General features: G+C 37.1%; 6 non-coding genes across 6 annotated transcripts; all 6 read right to left on the bottom strand.

Moving 5' to 3' along the window:
* Positions 1 to 311: 311 nt before the first annotated feature.
* LOC131736732 (U6 spliceosomal RNA) lies at positions 312 to 418 on the bottom strand. Its single transcript, XR_009328325.1, has one exon. It is a non-coding gene; the product is annotated as a U6 spliceosomal RNA (small nuclear RNA).
* A 3,562-nt stretch (positions 419 to 3,980) lies between these two features.
* LOC131736731 (U6 spliceosomal RNA) lies at positions 3,981 to 4,087 on the bottom strand. The gene has a single exon (XR_009328324.1). It is a non-coding gene; the product is annotated as a U6 spliceosomal RNA (small nuclear RNA).
* A 3,562-nt stretch (positions 4,088 to 7,649) lies between these two features.
* LOC131736729 (U6 spliceosomal RNA) lies at positions 7,650 to 7,756 on the bottom strand. Its single transcript, XR_009328322.1, has one exon. It is a non-coding gene; the product is annotated as a U6 spliceosomal RNA (small nuclear RNA).
* A 3,568-nt stretch (positions 7,757 to 11,324) lies between these two features.
* Positions 11,325 to 11,431, bottom strand: LOC131736728 (U6 spliceosomal RNA). The gene has a single exon (XR_009328321.1). It is a non-coding gene; the product is annotated as a U6 spliceosomal RNA (small nuclear RNA).
* Positions 11,432 to 15,008: 3,577 nt separating this feature from the next.
* On the bottom strand, positions 15,009 to 15,115 carry LOC131736727 (U6 spliceosomal RNA). Its single transcript, XR_009328320.1, has one exon. It is a non-coding gene; the product is annotated as a U6 spliceosomal RNA (small nuclear RNA).
* A 3,574-nt stretch (positions 15,116 to 18,689) lies between these two features.
* Positions 18,690 to 18,796, bottom strand: LOC131736726 (U6 spliceosomal RNA). The gene has a single exon (XR_009328319.1). It is a non-coding gene; the product is annotated as a U6 spliceosomal RNA (small nuclear RNA).
* Positions 18,797 to 22,361: the final 3,565 nt, after the last annotated feature.

The raw sequence follows: 22,361 nt of genomic DNA, 5'->3' as shown, positions 1-22,361 counted from the left end.
CTCCATGCAAAGGAGTCCAATGTTTTACTACATGGAATAACTAGTTCACCGTCACCTGTGACATTACTATACCAGAATCTGAATCATTAATGTAGATTAGGAATAGCAAAGGTCCTAATACTGATCCCTGTGGTACACCACTGGTTACCTCGCTCCATTTTGAGGGTGCTCCTCTAATCAAATTAGGGTTTGGGTTTGGTTTTGGGCTTGGGTTAGGATTGGGGTTCCGGTTCAGCTTCAATGTTTCGGGTTCTACCAGGGGAGTTATTCCAAGGCAGGTACAGTACTATTCCCAACGACAAAAAAAGACCAAAAATGTGGAACGCTTCACGAATTTGCGTGTCATCCTTGCGCAGGGGCCATGCTAATCTTCTCTGTATCGTTCCAATTTTAGTATATGTGCTGCCGTAGCGAACACACGGTGCTTACCTGATACGCGCCTCTATGTACAGCGAGTGGCTAAAGAGCGATTGGTCTTGTGGTGTGTCAAGCATAGTCCAATTGTGTCCAATTGCTCTGCGTATATGCATGGTTGTCCACAATCAACACGCAGAGGGTTACAAACTCTGAGGATATCACGTTTGCAGAAAGCGGCTGAATAAAGAAGTCTGCACATCTGCACCTTCAAACCGGCTGGGAAAGATATGCAAATACTGACATGTTACCTATGACGTTGACCCCTCCGGATTGGCCAGCATACCAAAAGACTTGCAGGTTGACCAGGGTCCCGTTTCGTATCACAGCGCGGAATGCAACTGACACCTCAGAGGAGGGGGCTTAATACTCGGGGCTAGGGTCAGAGTTAGGGTTTAATAATGACACTCAATGATTATTAGGAATACAGAACTACACAGTTCTTGCAATTATACCTTTAGACACGATGTAGTGGTCATCTAGTTTAAAAACAGGTACAAGAAATAACTGATGAAACTACCTCAGCTGGAGGCCATTCTTCCAGGAACAGGAGTGAAGGATGCCAGGTTATACGGTCAGAGGTAATAATAGTAATAATAATAATAATAATAGTTTAAACTCACGTTTAATAAAGAAGTGAGCACAGCTATACATCAGAGAGACAGCTGGGAGATATGCAAATTTAACAAGTTTGCTTACTGTCACAAAATCCGTAGGTTCAGATTTCTGTACGTACTCTGTTCCATTTAGCTCAGTATACACTCTTATCTCAGGGGAGACGTTAGGAGGACAGAGATGTTACTACTCCTTGTGGGGTATTTTTATTACGCTCTTGACCCACAATATATCCAGATGACTAATATAGCACCCAAGAAATTGACAGACTTATGTATTTAAAGTTTGCAGAAGATGGACCACCTTACCCTGTCTGGGATGAGTGTGGTACTCCATTGTAATTACTTAGGAGTTATATAGGTTTTTCGTCCCATTGGAATACATGGGACGCCTCAATTAAATCCAATCATTAATCTGGTGAGACAGCTCTTATCCCTTTTACAAATAATAGTTTTCAAAAGATCCGGACTAACTTTTCAGAATGAATAGGTGTCATGTACTGAATGAATTCACAACTTCATATTTGTCCAACTCTATGATCTCATTCCTTGTTTTCCTCCGAGCCCCTCCTTTATCTGAAAAGTTAAGTGAACCAAAGTTCCCAGGATCTTGGTTTATAATATAATATAAAAACACTACTGTTTATATGTGCATGCAAAACACTATTTTTATATGTGTTATATATGAGAGATGTTCTTAATATGTGACATCATCTTCTAATTCATTATATTTTGCTAAATTAAAGGCATGTGTTTCTTTTAACCTCATATTGTTTCATCATTTTGTTAATGAGTCAGTTTTAATTCCATATACCATTGTCTAACAGAGGATTTGACAAAAGATTGTCTCGTGCAGTATTTAAGTCAATTAGTTTCACTAAGTTTAAGTGGTAATAGTTTTCATTTGAATTATTTATCCCTTAAAAGATGCACTAACCAGGCTCTGACCTGTATCTGACTTCTAAATATGCTATTCCAAGCAGTTTTCCAGAGTCTCTTGTTTTTTCAAGGCCAAAGTCTGTGCAAACACTTTTTTAGATCTATGACCTATCAATGTCTGTTAAGCCATCGTTTTTGCATATTATTTCAAGATATATTCTTATCTGTGCTAAACCACTAATTCCATAAACCCTAAATTCCAAATCTACAAGACTTGCAGCTTTGCTAGCGTAGAATGCAATAAGACCCCCTCCTTTCTCTACAGCCTGTTCATCGGGATAAGGAGAGAGGCCCCTTTTAGCAATAGAGCAGTTTCAAAGAACCACATTATAAGGACTCCATCTACCATCATTAGACAATAGTATAGTGGATTAACAACAAGGTACATTATAGTATATTATTACAAACTTAACACAAAAACATAACACAACACCCTTCAAATTCTATAATTCAATGGACATCATAATGTCTAGAGGTCTTGTTGTTCAATAGAAGGAGAAATAAACTGTACCACTTTCCCTTTTAATTAAATCAAATACTGCTTCCAGCTTTTAATCTTCTTATTAATACAGTAAAGTCATGAACAAGCAATAATACTTGTCAGTTTAAATAATATGTTTTCTTATTATAGCAAATACTTAAAACATACTATTAATCTTATGAAATCAAATAATTAGTTTTAGTTTCAAATACCATGCTGTCTAAAAAAAGGTTTTAATCATTTATTTTATTAATTTACAATACCTTTGTGTCTAATTACTAGTCTTTGACCATTATAAACTATAAACAGTGTAAATTATCACTGAACCTTTTTAACTATGAATGTGGCATTTCAAGATAAACTTAATTAATTTACTTCAGTTTAACAGTTGCTGCTAGAATTTATAATATCACTTTATTTCTTTGGTGAATCCCTCTAAGATTTAAATCCAAATACAGGCCAGTATAACTGCATTCAACTCTTATATTTTTTATAATGACTGAACTAGGCTTGACCCTGTTCTTTGTTCATACAAAATCCAGCTGAGACAGGTTTTTTCTTAAGACCTTGGCTGTTCAGTTTTAATGTTCATTTATTTGTGGTAAAGAATCTCTTTCTTATCTTGTTTGTAGGTGTGATTAACGTTCACTTTTAGCCGGAATGGTGCTTTTTTATTCCCAGATTACTAAGTACTTAATTAAAAACATGTGTAGACTGACCTATTTCATGGAGCAAGAGAGCCACCTACTGGCGGTACACGGATACTCCCTCTTTATCCTTCCTTCAAAAAACCTCTAACACTTCATTTTTATGTCAAAGTACATTCCATATGTGAAATCGCCTAGGACATGTCCAGCATATCCATACGTTCCCAGCAGGATTCAGCTTCTGTACCAGGTTTCGCTCTAGTTGTTTCCACAAGAAGTCCCTTGATCCAATGTTTCTCCAGCACAGGTGTGGATTTCCATGGCCTGACTTCATTCCTATAAGATACTTGGACACGTTTAGCTGTACATATTACTTCGATATATTTCCTTTTGTTCACACCGGGTCATTTTGCAAGGTATGCGCTCCATCCAGAATTCTAAAGGAGGTCAAAACTCACTGTGATTCATATTTTTGGGCACTCAATTACTGTTCTTTTCCACATCATCAGTAGCAAACTTAACATAAATGAATCTGAATCAGTTGATGAACCGTGCACTGTAGCTTACTGAGATCCTCCATGCAAAGGAGTCCAATGTTTTACTACATGGAATAACTAGTTCACCGTCACCTGTGACATTACTATACCAGAATCTGAATCATTAATGTAGATTAGGAATAGCAAAGGTCCTAATACTGATCCCTGTGGTACACCACTGGTTACCTCGCTCCATTTTGAGGGTGCTCCTCTAATCAAATTAGGGTTTGGGTTTGGTTTTGGGCTTGGGTTAGGATTGGGGTTCCGGTTCAGCTTCAATGTTTCGGGTTCTACCAGGGGAGTTATTCCAAGGCAGGTACAGTACTATTCCCAACGACAAAAAAAGACCAAAAATGTGGAACGCTTCACGAATTTGCGTGTCATCCTTGCGCAGGGGCCATGCTAATCTTCTCTGTATCGTTCCAATTTTAGTATATGTGCTGCCGTAGCGAACACACGGTGCTTCCCTGATACGCGCCTCTATGTACAGCGAGTGGCTAAAGAGCGATTGGTCTTGTGGTGTGTCAAGCATAGTCCAATTGTGTCCAATTGCTCTGCGTATATGCATGGTTGTCCACAATCAACACGCAGAGGGTTACAAACTCTGAGGATATCACGTTTGCAGAAAGCGGCTGAATAAAGAAGTCTGCACATCTGCACCTTCAAACCGGCTGGGAAAGATATGCAAATACTGACATGTTACCTATGACGTTGACCCCTCCGGATTGGCCAGCATACCAAAAGACTTGCAGGTTGACCAGGGTCCCGTTTCGTATCACAGCGCGGAATGCAACTGACACCTCAGAGGAGGGGGCTTAATACTCGGGGCTAGGGTCAGAGTTAGGGTTTAATAATGACACTCAATGATTATTAGGAATACAGAACTACACAGTTCTTGCAATTATACCTTTAGACACGATGTAGTGGTCATCTAGTTTAAAAACAGGTACAAGAAATAACTGATGAAACTACCTCAGCTGGAGGCCATTCTTCCAGGAACAGGAGTGAAGGATGCCAGGTTATACGGTCAGAGGTAATAATAGTAATAATAATAATAATAATAGTTTAAACTCACGTTTAATAAAGAAGTGAGCACAGCTATACATCAGAGAGACAGCTGGGAGATATGCAAATTTAACAAGTTTGCTTACTGTCACAAAATCCGTAGGTTCAGATTTCTGTACGTACTCTGTTCCATTTAGCTCAGTATACACTCTTATCTCAGGGGAGACGTTAGGAGGACAGAGATGTTACTACTCCTTGTGGGGTATTTTTATTACGCTCTTGACCCGCAATATATCCAGATGACTAATATAGCACCCAAGAAATTGACAGACTTATGTATTTAAAGTTTGCAGAAGATGGACCACCTTACCCTGTCTGGGATGAGTGTGGTACTCCATTGTAATTACTTAGGAGTTATATAGGTTTTTCGTCCCATTGGAATACATGGGACGCCTCAATTAAATCCAATCATTAATCTGGTGAGACAGCTCTCATCCCTTTTACAAATAATAGTTTTCAAAAGATCCGGACTAACTTTTCAGAATGAATAGGTGTCATGTACTGAATGAATTCACAACTTCATATTTGTCCAACTCTATGATCTCATTCCTTGTTTTCCTCCGAGCCCCTCCTTTATCTGAAAAGTTAAGTGAACCAAAGTTCCCAGGATCTTGGTTTATAATATAATATAAAAACACTACTGTTTATATGTGCATGCAAAACACTATTTTTATATGTGTTATATATGAGAGATGTTCTTAATATGTGACATCATCTTCTAATTCATTATATTTTGCTAAATTAAAGGCATGTGTTTCTTTTAACCTCATATTGTTTCATCATTTTGTTAATGAGTCAGTTTTAATTCCATATACCATTGTCTAACAGAGGATTTGACAAAAGATTGTCTCGTGCAGTATTTAAGTCAATTAGTTTCACTAAGTTTAAGTGGTAATAGTTTTCATTTGAATTATTTATCCCTTAAAAGATGCACTAACCAGGCTCTGACCTGTATCTGACTTCTAAATATGCTATTCCAAGCAGTTTTCCAGAGTCTCTTGTTTTTTCAAGGCCAAAGTCTGTGCAAACACTTTTTTAGATCTATGACCTATCAATGTCTGTTAAGCCATCATTTTTGCATATTATTTCAAGATATATTCTTATCTGTGCTAAACCACTAATTCCATAAACCCTAAATTCCAAATCTACAAGACTTGCAGCTTTGCTAGCGTAGAATGCAATAAGACCCCCTCCTTTCTCTACAGCCTGTTCATCGGGATAAGGAGAGAGGCCCCTTTTAGCAATAGAGCAGTTTCAAAGAACCACATTATAAGGACTCCATCTACCATCATTAGACAATAGTATAGTGGATTAACAACAAGGTACATTATAGTATATTATTACAAACTTAACACAAAAACATAACACAACACCCTTCAAATTCTATAATTCAATGGACATCATAATGTCTAGAGGTCTTGTTGTTCAATAGAAGGAGAAATAAACTGTACCACTTTCCCTTTTAATTAAATCAAATACTGCTTCCAGCTTTTAATCTTCTTATTAATACAGTAAAGTCATGAACAAGCAATAATACTTGTCAGTTTAAATAATATGTTTTCTTATTATAGCAAATACTTAAAACATACTATTAATCTTATGAAATCAAATAATTAGTTTTAGTTTCAAATACCATGCTGTCTAAAAAAAGGTTTTAATCATTTATTTTATTAATTTACAATACCTTTGTGTCTAATTACTAGTCTTTGACCATTATAAACTATAAACAGTGTAAATTATCACTGAACCTTTTTAACTATGAATGTGGCATTTCAAGATAAACTTAATTAATTTACTTCAGTTTAACAGTTGCTGCTAGAATTTATAATATCACTTTATTTCTTTGGTGAATCCCTCTAAGATTTAAATCCAAATACAGGCCAGTATAACTGCATTCAACTCTTATATTTTTTATAATGACTGAACTAGGCTTGACCCTGTTCTTTGTTCATACAAAATCCAGCTGAGACAGGTTTTTTCTTAAGACCTTGGCTGTTCAGTTTTAATGTTCATTTATTTGTGGTAAAGAATCTCTTTCTTATCTTGTTTGTAGGTGTGATTAACGTTCACTTTTAGCCGGAATGGTGCTTTTTTATTCCCAGATTACTAAGTACTTAATTAAAAACATGTGTAGACTGACCTATTTCATGGAGCAAGAGAGCCACCTACTGGCGGTACACGGATACTCCCTCTTTATCCTTCCTTCAAAAAACCTCTAACACTTCATTTTTATGTCAAAGTACATTCCATATGTGAAATCGCCTAGGACATGTCCAGCATATCCATACGTTCCCAGCAGGATTCAGCTTCTGTACCAGGTTTCGCTCTAGTTGTTTCCACAAGAAGTCCCTTGATCCAATGTTTCTCCAGCACAGGTGTGGATTTCCATGGCCTGACTTCATTCCTATAAGATACTTGGACACGTTTAGCTGTACATATTACTTCGATATATTTCCTTTTGTTCACACCGGGTCATTTTGCAAGGTATGCGCTCCATCCAGAATTCTAAAGGAGGTCAAAACTCACTGTGATTCATATTTTTGGGCACTCAATTACTGTTCTTTTCCACATCATCAGTAGCAAACTTAACATAAATGAATCTGAATCAGTTGATGAACCGTGCACTGTAGCTTACTGAGATCCTCCATGCAAAGGAGTCCAATGTTTTACTACATGGAATAACTAGTTCACCGTCACCTGTGACATTACTATACCAGAATCTGAATCATTAATGTAGATTAGGAATAGCAAAGGTCCTAATACTGATCCCTGTGGTACACCACTGGTTACCTCGCTCCATTTTGAGGGTGCTCCTCTAATCAAATTAGGGTTTGGGTTTGGTTTTGGGCTTGGGTTAGGATTGGGGTTCCGGTTCAGCTTCAATGTTTCGGGTTCTACCAGGGGAGTTATTCCAAGGCAGGTACAGTACTATTCCCAACGACAAAAAAAGACCAAAAATGTGGAACGCTTCACGAATTTGCGTGTCATCCTTGCGCAGGGGCCATGCTAATCTTCTCTGTATCGTTCCAATTTTAGTATATGTGCTGCCGTAGCGAACACACGGTGCTTACCTGATACGCGCCTCTATGTACAGCGAGTGGCTAAAGAGCGATTGGTCTTGTGGTGTGTCAAGCATAGTCCAATTGTGTCCAATTGCTCTGCGTATATGCATGGTTGTCCACAATCAACACGCAGAGGGTTACAAACTCTGAGGATATCACGTTTGCAGAAAGCGGCTGAATAAAGAAGTCTGCACATCTGCACCTTCAAACCGGCTGGGAAAGATATGCAAATACTGACATGTTACCTATGACGTTGACCCCTCCGGATTGGCCAGCATACCAAAAGACTTACAGGTTGACCAGGGTCCCGTTTCGTATCACAGCGTGGAATGCAACTGACACCTCAGAGGAGGGGGCTTAATACTCGGGGCTAGGGTCAGAGTTAGGGTTTAATAATGACACTCAATGATTATTAGGAATACAGAACTACACAGTTCTTGCAATTATACCTTTAGACACGATGTAGTGGTCATCTAGTTTAAAAACAGGTACAAGAAATAACTGATGAAACTACCTCAGCTGGAGGCCATTCTTCCAGGAACAGGAGTGAAGGATGCCAGGTTATACGGTCAGAGGTAATAATAGTAATAATAATAATAATAATAATAATAGTTTAAACTCACGTTTAATAAAGAAGTGAGCACAGCTATACATCAGAGAGACAGCTGGGAGATATGCAAATTTAACAAGTTTGCTTACTGTCACAAAATCCGTAGGTTCAGATTTCTGTACGTACTCTGTTCCATTTAGCTCAGTATACACTCTTATCTCAGGGGAGACGTTAGGAGGACAGAGATGTTACTACTCCTTGTGGGGTATTTTTATTACGCTCTTGACCCGCAATATATCCAGATGACTAATATAGCACCCAAGAAATTGACAGACTTATGTATTTAAAGTTTGCAGAAGATGGACCACCTTACCCTGTCTGGGATGAGTGTGGTACTCCATTGTAATTACTTAGGAGTTATATAGGTTTTTCGTCCCATTGGAATACATGGGACGCCTCAATTAAATCCAATCATTAATCTGGTGAGACAGCTCTTATCCCTTTTACAAATAATAGTTTTCAAAAGATCCGGACTAACTTTTCAGAATGAATAGGTGTCATGTACTGAATGAATTCACAACTTCATATTTGTCCAACTCTATGATCTCATTCCTTGTTTTCCTCCGAGCCCCTCCTTTATCTGAAAAGTTAAGTGAACCAAAGTTCCCAGGATCTTGGTTTATAATATAATATAAAAACACTACTGTTTATATGTGCATGCAAAACACTATTTTTATATGTGTTATATATGAGAGATGTTCTTAATATGTGACATCATCTTCTAATTCATTATATTTTGCTAAATTAAAGGCATGTGTTTCTTTTAACCTCATATTGTTTCATCATTTTGTTAATGAGTCAGTTTTAATTCCATATACCATTGTCTAACAGAGGATTTGACAAAAGATTGTCTCGTGCAGTATTTAAGTCAATTAGTTTCACTAAGTTTAAGTGGTAATAGTTTTCATTTGAATTATTTATCCCTTAAAAGATGCACTAACCAGGCTCTGACCTGTATCTGACTTCTAAATATGCTATTCCAAGCAGTTTTCCAGAGTCTCTTGTTTTTTCAAGGCCAAAGTCTGTGCAAACACTTTTTTAGATCTATGACCTATCAATGTCTGTTAAGCCATCGTTTTTGCATATTATTTCAAGATATATTCTTATCTGTGCTAAACCACTAATTCCATAAACCCTAAATTCCAAATCTACAAGACTTGCAGCTTTGCTAGCGTAGAATGCAATAAGACCCCCTCCTTTCTCTACAGCCTGTTCATCGGGATAAGGAGAGAGGCCCCTTTTAGCAATAGAGCAGTTTCAAAGAACCACATTATAAGGACTCCATCTACCATCATTAGACAATAGTATAGTGGATTAACAACAAGGTACATTATAGTATATTATTACAAACTTAACACAAAAACATAACACAACACCCTTCAAATTCTATAATTCAATGGACATCATAATGTCTAGAGGTCTTGTTGTTCAATAGAAGGAGAAATAAACTGTACCACTTTCCCTTTTAATTAAATCAAATACTGCTTCCAGCTTTTAATCTTCTTATTAATACAGTAAAGTCATGAACAAGCAATAATACTTGTCAGTTTAAATAATATGTTTTCTTATTATAGCAAATACTTAAAACATACTATTAATCTTATGAAATCAAATAATTAGTTTTAGTTTCAAATACCATGCTGTCTAAAAAAAGGTTTTAATCATTTATTTTATTAATTTACAATACCTTTGTGTCTAATTACTAGTCTTTGACCATTATAAACTATAAACAGTGTAAATTATCACTGAACCTTTTTAACTATGAATGTGGCATTTCAAGATAAACTTAATTAATTTACTTCAGTTTAACAGTTGCTGCTAGAATTTATAATATCACTTTATTTCTTTGGTGAATCCCTCTAAGATTTAAATCCAAATACAGGCCAGTATAACTGCATTCAACTCTTATATTTTTTATAATGACTGAACTAGGCTTGACCCTGTTCTTTGTTCATACAAAATCCAGCTGAGACAGGTTTTTTCTTAAGACCTTGGCTGTTCAGTTTTAATGTTCATTTATTTGTGGTAAAGAATCTCTTTCTTATCTTGTTTGTAGGTGTGATTAACGTTCACTTTTAGCCGGAATGGTGCTTTTTTATTCCCAGATTACTAAGTACTTAATTAAAAACATGTGTAGACTGACCTATTTCATGGAGCAAGAGAGCCACCTACTGGCGGTACACGGATACTCCCTCTTTATCCTTCCTTCAAAAAACCTCTAACACTTCATTTTTATGTCAAAGTACATTCCATATGTGAAATCGCCTAGGACATGTCCAGCATATCCATACGTTCCCAGCAGGATTCAGCTTCTGTACCAGGTTTCGCTCTAGTTGTTTCCACAAGAAGTCCCTTGATCCAATGTTTCTCCAGCACAGGTGTGGATTTCCATGGCCTGACTTCATTCCTATAAGATACTTGGACACGTTTAGCTGTACATATTACTTCGATATATTTCCTTTTGTTCACACCGGGTCATTTTGCAAGGTATGCGCTCCATCCAGAATTCTAAAGGAGGTCAAAACTCACTGTGATTCATATTTTTGGGCACTCAATTACTGTTCTTTTCCACATCATCAGTAGCAAACTTAACATAAATGAATCTGAATCAGTTGATGAACCGTGCACTGTAGCTTACTGAGATCCTCCATGCAAAGGAGTCCAATGTTTTACTACATGGAATAACTAGTTCACCGTCACCTGTGACATTACTATACCAGAATCTGAATCATTAATGTAGATTAGGAATAGCAAAGGTCCTAATACTGATCCCTGTGGTACACCACTGGTTACCTCGCTCCATTTTGAGGGTGCTCCTCTAATCAAATTAGGGTTTGGGTTTGGTTTTGGGCTTGGGTTAGGATTGGGGTTCCGGTTCAGCTTCAATGTTTCGGGTTCTACCAGGGGAGTTATTCCAAGGCAGGTACAGTACTATTCCCAACGACAAAAAAAGACCAAAAATGTGGAACGCTTCACGAATTTGCGTGTCATCCTTGCGCAGGGGCCATGCTAATCTTCTCTGTATCGTTCCAATTTTAGTATATGTGCTGCCGTAGCGAACACACGGTGCTTACCTGATACGCGCCTCTATGTACAGCGAGTGGCTAAAGAGCGATTGGTCTTGTGGTGTGTCAAGCATAGTCCAATTGTGTCCAATTGCTCTGCATATATGCATGGTTGTCCACAATCAACACGCAGAGGGTTACAAACTCTGAGGATATCACGTTTGCAGAAAGCGGCTGAATAAAGAAGTCTGCACATCTGCACCTTCAAACCGGCTGGGAAAGATATGCAAATACTGACATGTTACCTATGACGTTGACCCCTCCGGATTGGCCAGCATACCAAAAGACTTGCAGGTTGACCAGGGTCCCGTTTCGTATCACAGCGTGGAATGCAACTGACACCTCAGAGGAGGGGGCTTAATACTCGGGGCTAGGGTCAGAGTTAGGGTTTAATAATGACACTCAATGATTATTAGGAATACAGAACTACACAGTTCTTGCAATTATACCTTTAGACACGATGTAGTGGTCATCTAGTTTAAAAACAGGTACAAGAAATAACTGATGAAACTACCTCAGCTGGAGGCCATTCTTCCAGGAACAGGAGTGAAGGATGCCAGGTTATACGGTCAGAGGTAATAATAGTAATAATAATAATAATAATAATAATAATAATAATAGTTTAAACTCACGTTTAATAAAGAAGTGAGCACAGCTATACATCAGAGAGACAGCTGGGAGATATGCAAATTTAACAAGTTTGCTTACTGTCACAAAATCCGTAGGTTCAGATTTCTGTACGTACTCTGTTCCATTTAGCTCAGTATACACTCTTATCTCAGGGGAGACGTTAGGAGGACAGAGATGTTACTACTCCTTGTGGGGTATTTTTATTACGCTCTTGACCCGCAATATATCCAGATGACTAATATAGCACCCAAGAAATTGACAGACTTATGTATTTAAAGTTTGCAGAAGATGGACCACCTTACCCTGTCTGGGATGAGTGTGGTACTCCATTGTAATTACTTAGGAGTTATATAGGTTTTTCGTCCCATTGGAATACATGGGACGCCTCAATTAAATCCAATCATTAATCTGGTGAGACAGCTCTTATCCCTTTTACAAATAATAGTTTTCAAAAGATCCGGACTAACTTTTCAGAATGAATAGGTGTCATGTACTGAATGAATTCACAACTTCATATTTGTCCAACTCTATGATCTCATTCCTTGTTTTCCTCCGAGCCCCTCCTTTATCTGAAAAGTTAAGTGAACCAAAGTTCCCAGGATCTTGGTTTATAATATAATATAAAAACACTACTGTTTATATGTGCATGCAAAACACTATTTTTATATGTGTTATATATGAGAGATGTTCTTAATATGTGACATCATCTTCTAATTCATTATATTTTGCTAAATTAAAGGCATGTGTTTCTTTTAACCTCATATTGTTTCATCATTTTGTTAATGAGTCAGTTTTAATTCCATATACCATTGTCTAACAGAGGATTTGACAAAAGATTGTCTCGTGCAGTATTTAAGTCAATTAGTTTCACTAAGTTTAAGTGGTAATAGTTTTCATTAGAATTATTTATCCCTTAAAAGATGCACTAACCAGGCTCTGACCTGTATCTGACTTCTAAATATGCTATTCCAAGCAGTTTTCCAGAGTCTCTTGTTTTTTCAAGGCCAAAGTCTGTGCAAACACTTTTTTAGATCTATGACCTATCAATGTCTGTTAAGCCATCGTTTTTGCATATTATTTCAAGATATATTCTTATCTGTGCTAAACCACTAATTCCATAAACCCTAAATTCCAAATCTACAAGACTTGCAGCTTTGCTAGCGTAGAATGCAATAAGACCCCCTCCTTTCTCTACAGCCTGTTCATCGGGATAAGGAGAGAGGCCCCTTTTAGCAATAGAGCAGTTTCAAAGAACCACATTATAAGGACTCCATCTACCATCATTAGACAATAGTATAGTGGATTAACAACAAGGTACATTATAGTATATTATTACAAACTTAACACAAAAACATAACACAACACCCTTAAAATTCTATAATTCAATGGACATCATAATGTCTAGAGGTCTTGTTGTTCAATAGAAGGAGAAATAAACTGTACCACTTTCCCTTTTAATTAAATCAAATACTGCTTCCAGCTTTTAATCTTCTTATTAATACAGTAAAGTCATGAACAAGCAATAATACTTGTCAGTTTAAATAATATGTTTTCTTATTATAGCAAATACTTAAAACATACTATTAATCTTATGAAATCAAATAATTAGTTTTAGTTTCAAATACCATGCTGTCTAAAAAAAGGTTTTAATCATTTATTTTATTAATTTACAATACCTTTGTGTCTAATTACTAGTCTTTGATCATTATAAACTATAAACAGTGTAAATTATCACTGAACCTTTTTAACTATGAATGTGGCATTTCAAGATAAACTTAATTAATTTACTTCAGTTTAACAGTTGCTGCTAGAATTTATAATATCACTTTATTTCTTTGGTGAATCCCTCTAAGATTTAAATCCAAATACAGGCCAGTATAACTGCATTCAACTCTTATATTTTTTATAATGACTGAACTAGGCTTGACCCTGTTCTTTGTTCATACAAAATCCAGCTGAGACAGGTTTTTTCTTAAGACCTTGGCTGTTCAGTTTTAATGTTCATTTATTTGTGGTAAAGAATCTCTTTCTTATCTTGTTTGTAGGTGTGATTAACGTTCACTTTTAGCCGGAATGGTGCTTTTTTATTCCCAGATTACTAAGTACTTAATTAAAAACATGTGTAGACTGACCTATTTCATGGAGCAAGAGAGCCACCTACTGGCGGTACACGGATACTCCCTCTTTATCCTTCCTTCAAAAAACCTCTAACACTTCATTTTTATGTCAAAGTACATTCCATATGTGAAATCGCCTAGGACATGTCCAGCATATCCATACGTTCCCAGCAGGATTCAGCTTCTGTACCAGGTTTCGCTCTAGTTGTTTCCACAAGAAGTCCCTTGATCCAATGTTTCTCCAGCACAGGTGTGGATTTCCATGGCCTGACTTCATTCCTATAAGATACTTGGACACGTTTAGCTGTACATATTACTTCGATATATTTCCTTTTGTTCACACCGGGTCATTTTGCAAGGTATGCGCTCCATCCAGAATTCTAAAGGAGGTCAAAACTCACTGTGATTCATATTTTTGGGCACTCAATTACTGTTCTTTTCCACATCATCAGTAGCAAACTTAACATAAATGAATCTGAATCAGTTGATGAACCGTGCACTGTAGCTTACTGAGATCCTCCATGCAAAGGAGTCCAATGTTTTACTACATGGAATAACTAGTTCACCGTCACCTGTGACATTACTATACCAGAATCTGAATCATTAATGTAGATTAGGAATAGCAAAGGTCCTAATACTGATCCCTGTGGTACACCACTGGTTACCTCGCTCCATTTTGAGGGTGCTCCTCTAATCAAATTAGGGTTTGGGTTTGGTTTTGGGCTTGGGTTAGGATTGGGGTTCCGGTTCAGCTTCAATGTTTCGGGTTCTACCAGGGGAGTTATTCCAAGGCAGGTACAGTACTATTCCCAACGACAAAAAAAGACCAAAAATGTGGAACGCTTCACGAATTTGCGTGTCATCCTTGCGCAGGGGCCATGCTAATCTTCTCTGTATCGTTCCAATTTTAGTATATGTGCTGCCGTAGCGAACACACGGTGCTTACCTGATACGCGCCTCTATGTACAGCGAGTGGCTAAAGAGCGATTGGTCTTGTGGTGTGTCAAGCATAGTCCAATTGTGTCCAATTGCTCTGCGTATATGCATGGTTGTCCACAATCAACACGCAGAGGGTTACAAACTCTGAGGATATCACGTTTGCAGAAAGCGGCTGAATAAAGAAGTCTGCACATCTGCACCTTCAAACCGGCTGGGAAAGATATGCAAATACTGACATGTTACCTATGACGTTGACCCCTCCGGATTGGCCAGCATACCAAAAGACTTACAGGTTGACCAGGGTCCCGTTTCGTATCACAGCGTGGAATGCAACTGACACCTCAGAGGAGGGGGCTTAATACTCGGGGCTAGGGTCAGAGTTAGGGTTTAATAATGACACTCAATGATTATTAGGAATACAGAACTACACAGTTCTTGCAATTATACCTTTAGACACGATGTAGTGGTCATCTAGTTTAAAAACAGGTACAAGAAATAACTGATGAAACTACCTCAGCTGGAGGCCATTCTTCCAGGAACAGGAGTGAAGGATGCCAGGTTATACGGTCAGAGGTAATAATAGTAATAATAATAATAATAATAATAATAATAATAGTTTAAACTCACGTTTAATAAAGAAGTGAGCACAGCTATACATCAGAGAGACAGCTGGGAGATATGCAAATTTAACAAGTTTGCTTACTGTCACAAAATCCGTAGGTTCAGATTTCTGTACGTACTCTGTTCCATTTAGCTCAGTATACACTCTTATCTCAGGGGAGACGTTAGGAGGACAGAGATGTTACTACTCCTTGTGGGGTATTTTTATTACGCTCTTGACCCGCAATATATCCAGATGACTAATATAGCACCCAAGAAATTGACAGACTTATGTATTTAAAGTTTGCAGAAGATGGACCACCTTACCCTGTCTGGGATGAGTGTGGTACTCCATTGTAATTACTTAGGAGTTATATAGGTTTTTCGTCCCATTGGAATACATGGGACGCCTCAATTAAATCCAATCATTAATCTGGTGAGACAGCTCTTATCCCTTTTACAAATAATAGTTTTCAAAAGATCCGGACTAACTTTTCAGAATGAATAGGTGTCATGTACTGAATGAATTCACAACTTCATATTTGTCCAACTCTATGATCTCATTCCTTGTTTTCCTCCGATCCCCTCCTTTATCTGAAAAGTTAAGTGAACCAAAGTTCCCAGGATCTTGGTTTATAATATAATATAAAAACACTACTGTTTATATGTGCATGCAAAACACTATTTTTATATGTGTTATATATGAGAGATGTTCTTAATATGTGACATCATCTTCTAATTCATTATATTTTGCTAAATTAAAGGCATGTGTTTCTTTTAACCTCATATTGTTTCATCATTTTGTTAATGAGTCAGTTTTAATTCCATATACCATTGTCTAACAGAGGATTTGACAAAAGATTGTCTCGTGCAGTATTTAAGTCAATTAGTTTCACTAAGTTTAAGTGGTAATAGTTTTCATTTGAATTATTTATCCCTTAAAAGATGCACTAACCAGGCTCTGACCTGTATCTGACTTCTAAATATGCTATTCCAAGCAGTTTTCCAGAGTCTCTTGTTTTTTCAAGGCCAAAGTCTGTGCAAACACTTTTTTAGATCTATGACCTATCAATGTCTGTTAAGCCATCATTTTTGCATATTATTTCAAGATATATTCTTATCTGTGCTAAACCACTAATTCCATAAACCCTAAATTCCAAATCTACAAGACTTGCAGCTTTGCTAGCGTAGAATGCAATAAGACCCCCTCCTTTCTCTACAGCCTGTTCATCGGGATAAGGAGAGAGGCCCCTTTTAGCAATAGAGCAGTTTCAAAGAACCACATTATAAGGACTCCATCTACCATCATTAGACAATAGTATAGTGGATTAACAACAAGGTACATTATAGTATATTATTACAAACTTAACACAAAAACATAACACAACACCCTTAAAATTCTATAATTCAATGGACATCATAATGTCTAGAGGTCTTGTTGTTCAATAGAAGGAGAAATAAACTGTACCACTTTCCCTTTTAATTAAATCAAATACTGCTTCCAGCTTTTAATCTTCTTATTAATACAGTAAAGTCATGAACAAGCAATAATACTTGTCAGTTTAAATAATATGTTTTCTTATTATAGCAAATACTTAAAACATACTATTAATCTTATGAAATCAAATAATTAGTTTTAGTTTCAAATACCATGCTGTCTAAAAAAAGGTTTTAATCATTTATTTTATTAATTTACAATACCTTTGTGTCTAATTACTAGTCTTTGACCATTATAAACTATAAACAGTGTAAATTATCACTGAACCTTTTTAACTATGAATGTGGCATTTCAAGATAAACTTAATTAATTTACTTCAGTTTAACAGTTGCTGCTAGAATTTATAATATCACTTTATTTCTTTGGTGAATCCCTCTAAGATTTAAATCCAAATACAGGCCAGTATAACTGCATTCAACTCTTATATTTTTTATAATGACTGAACTAGGCTTGACCCTGTTCTTTGTTCATACAAAATCCAGCTGAGACAGGTTTTTTCTTAAGACCTTGGCTGTTCAGTTTTAATGTTCATTTATTTGTGGTAAAGAATCTCTTTCTTATCTTGTTTGTAGGTGTGATTAACGTTCACTTTTAGCCAGAATGGTGCTTTTTTATTCCCAGATTACTAAGTACTTAATTAAAAACATGTGTAGACTGACCTATTTCATGGAGCAAGAGAGCCACCTACTGGCGGTACACGGATACTCCCTCTTTATCCTTCCTTCAAAAAACCTCTAACACTTCATTTTTATGTCAAAGTACATTCCATATGTGAAATCGCCTAGGACATGTCCAGCATATCCATACGTTCCCAGCAGGATTCAGCTTCTGTACCAGGTTTCGCTCTAGTTGTTTCCACAAGAAGTCCCTTGATCCAATGTTTCTCCAGCACAGGTGTGGATTTCCATGGTCTGACTTCATTCCTATAAGATACTTGGACACGTTTAGCTGTACATATTACTTCGATATATTTCCTTTTGTTCACACCGGGTCATTTTGCAAGGTATGCGCTCCATCCAGAATTCTAAAGGAGGTCAAAACTCACTGTGATTCATATTTTTGGGCACTCAATTACTGTTCTTTTCCACATCATCAGTAGCAAACTTAACATAAATGAATCTGAATCAGTTGATGAACCGTGCACTGTAGCTTACTGAGATCCTCCATGCAAAGGAGTCCAATGTTTTACTACATGGAATAACTAGTTCACCGTCACCTGTGACATTACTATACCAGAATCTGAATCATTAATGTAGATTAGGAATAGCAAAGGTCCTAATACTGATCCCTGTGGTACACCACTGGTTACCTCGCTCCATTTTGAGGGTGCTCCTCTAATCAAATTAGGGTTTGGGTTTGGTTTTGGGCTTGGGTTAGGATTGGGGTTCCGGTTCAGCTTCAATGTTTCGGGTTCTACCAGGGGAGTTATTCCAAGGCAGGTACAGTACTATTCCCAACGACAAAAAAAGACCAAAAATGTGGAACGCTTCACGAATTTGCGTGTCATCCTTGCGCAGGGGCCATGCTAATCTTCTCTGTATCGTTCCAATTTTAGTATATGTGCTGCCGTAGCGAACACACGGTGCTTACCTGATACGCGCCTCTATGTACAGCGAGTGGCTAAAGAGCGATTGGTCTTGTGGTGTGTCAAGCATAGTCCAATTGTGTCCAATTGCTCTGCGTATATGCATGGTTGTCCACAATCAACACGCAGAGGGTTACAAACTCTGAGGATATCACGTTTGCAGAAAGCGGCTGAATAAAGAAGTCTGCACATCTGCACCTTCAAACCGGCTGGGAAAGATATGCAAATACTGACATGTTACCTATGACGTTGACCCCTCCGGATTGGCCAGCATACCAAAAGACTTGCAGGTTGACCAGGGTCCCGTTTCGTATCACAGCGCGGAATGCAACTGACACCTCAGAGGAGGGGGCTTAATACTCGGGGCTAGGGTCAGAGTTAGGGTTTAATAATGACACTCAATGATTATTAGGAATACAGAACTACACAGTTCTTGCAATTATACCTTTAGACACGATGTAGTGGTCATCTAGTTTAAAAACAGGTACAAGAAATAACTGATGAAACTACCTCAGCTGGAGGCCATTCTTCCAGGAACAGGAGTGAAGGATGCCAGGTTATACGGTCAGAGGTAATAATAGTAATAATAATAATAATAATAATAGTTTAAACTCACGTTTAATAAAGAAGTGAGCACAGCTATACATCAGAGAGACAGCTGGGAGATATGCAAATTTAACAAGTTTGCTTACTGTCACAAAATCCGTAGGTTCAGATTTCTGTACGTACTCTGTTCCATTTAGCTCAGTATACACTCTTATCTCAGGGGAGACGTTAGGAGGACAGAGATGTTACTACTCCTTGTGGGGTATTTTTATTACGCTCTTGACCCGCAATATATCCAGATGACTAATATAGCACCCAAGAAATTGACAGACTTATGTATTTAAAGTTTGCAGAAGATGGACCACCTTACCCTGTCTGGGATGAGTGTGGTACTCCATTGTAATTACTTAGGAGTTATATAGGTTTTTCGTCCCATTGGAATACATGGGACGCCTCAATTAAATCCAATCATTAATCTGGTGAGACAGCTCTTATCCCTTTTACAAATAATAGTTTTCAAAAGATCCGGACTAACTTTTCAGAATGAATAGGTGTCATGTACTGAATGAATTCACAACTTCATATTTGTCCAACTCTATGATCTCATTCCTTGTTTTCCTCCGAGCCCCTCCTTTATCTGAAAAGTTAAGTGAACCAAAGTTCCCAGGATCTTGGTTTATAATATAATATAAAAACACTACTGTTTATATGTGCATGCAAAACACTATTTTTATATGTGTTATATATGAGAGATGTTCTTAATATGTGACATCATCTTCTAATTCATTATATTTTGCTAAATTAAAGGCATGTGTTTCTTTTAACCTCATATTGTTTCATCATTTTGTTAATGAGTCAGTTTTAATTCCATATACCATTGTCTAACAGAGGATTTGACAAAAGATTGTCTCGTGCAGTATTTAAGTCAATTAGTTTCACTAAGTTTAAGTGGTAATAGTTTTCATTTGAATTATTTATCCCTTAAAAGATGCACTAACCAGGCTCTGACCTGTATCTGACTTCTAAATATGCTATTCCAAGCAGTTTTCCAGAGTCTCTTGTTTTTTCAAGGCCAAAGTCTGTGCAAACACTTTTTTAGATCTATGACCTATCAATGTCTGTTAAGCCATCATTTTTGCATATTATTTGAAGATATATTCTTATCTGTGCTAAACCACTAATTCCATAAACCCTAAATTCCAAATCTACAAGACTTGCAGCTTTGCTAGCGTAGAATGCAATAAGACCCCCTCCTTTCTCTACAGCCTGTTCATCGGGATAAGGAGAGAGGCCCCTTTTAGCAATAGAGCAGTTTCAAAGAACCACATTATAAGGACTCCATCTACCATCATTAGACAATAGTATAGTGGATTAACAACAAGGTACATTATAGTATATTATTACAAACTTAACACAAAAACATAACACAACACCCTTCAAATTCTATAATTCAATGGACATCATAATGTCTAGAGGTCTTGTTGTTCAATAGAAGGAGAAATAAACTGTACCACTTTCCCTTTTAATTAAATCAAATACTGCTTCCAGCTTTTAATCTTCTTATTAATACAGTAAAGTCATGAACAAGCAATAATACTTGTCAGTTTAAATAATATGTTTTCTTATTATAGCAAATACTTAAAACATACTATTAATCTTATGAAATCAAATAATTAGTTTTAGTTTCAAATACCATGCTGTCTAAAAAAAGGTTTTAATCATTTATTTTATTAATTTACAATACCTTTGTGTCTAATTACTAGTCTTTGACCATTATAAACTATAAACAGTGTAAATTATCACTGAACCTTTTTAACTATGAATGTGGCATTTCAAGATAAACTTAATTAATTTACTTCAGTTTAACAGTTGCTGCTAGAATTTATAATATCACTTTATTTCTTTGGTGAATCCCTCTAAGATTTAAATCCAAATACAGGCCAGTATAACTGCATTCAACTCTTATATTTTTTATAATGACTGAACTAGGCTTGACCCTGTTCTTTGTTCATACAAAATCCAGCTGAGACAGGTTTTTTCTTAAGACCTTGGCTGTTCAGTTTTAATGTTCATTTATTTGTGGTAAAGAATCTCTTTCTTATCTTGTTTGTAGGTGTGATTAACGTTCACTTTTAGCCGGAATGGTGCTTTTTTATTCCCAGATTACTAAGTACTTAATTAAAAACATGTGTAGACTGACCTATTTCATGGAGCAAGAGAGCCACCTACTGGCGGTACACGGATACTCCCTCTTTATCCTTCCTTCAAAAAACCTCTAACACTTCATTTTTATGTCAAAGTACATTCCATATGTGAAATCGCCTAGGACATGTCCAGCATATCCATACGTTCCCAGCAGGATTCAGCTTCTGTACCAGGTTTCGCTCTAGTTGTTTCCACAAGAAGTCCCTTGATCCAATGTTTCTCCAGCACAGGTGTGGATTTCCATGGTCTGACTTCATTCCTATAAGATACTTGGACACGTTTAGCTGTACATATTACTTCGATATATTTCCTTTTGTTCACACCGGGTCATTTTGCAAGGTATGCGCTCCATCCAGAATTCTAAAGGAGGTCAAAACTCACTGTGATTCATATTTTTGGGCACTCAATTACTGTTCTTTTCCACATCATCAGTAGCAAACTTAACATAAATGAATCTGAATCAGTTGATGAACCGTGCACTGTAGCTTACTGAGATCCTCCATGCAAAGGAGTCCAATGTTTTACTACATGGAATAACTAGTTCACCGTCACCTGTGACATTACTATACCAGAATCTGAATCATTAATGTAGATTAGGAATAGCAAAGGTCCTAATACTGATCCCTGTGGTACACCACTGGTTACCTCGCTCCATTTTGAGGGTGCTCCTCTAATCAAATTAGGGTTTGGGTTTGGTTTTGGGCTTGGGTTAGGATTGGGGTTCCGGTTCAGCTTCAATGTTTCGGGTTCTACCAGGGGAGTTATTCCAAGGCAGGTACAGTACTATTCCCAACGACAAAAAAAGACC

The sequence above is a fragment of the Acipenser ruthenus genome, unplaced genomic scaffold (assembly GCF_902713425.1).
Source record: "Acipenser ruthenus unplaced genomic scaffold, fAciRut3.2 maternal haplotype, whole genome shotgun sequence".
NCBI classification, from domain to species: Eukaryota; Metazoa; Chordata; class Actinopteri; order Acipenseriformes; family Acipenseridae; genus Acipenser; species Acipenser ruthenus.
Note: the sequence above shows the minus strand (reverse complement) of the source record. Positions and strands in the feature narration are given on the sequence as shown.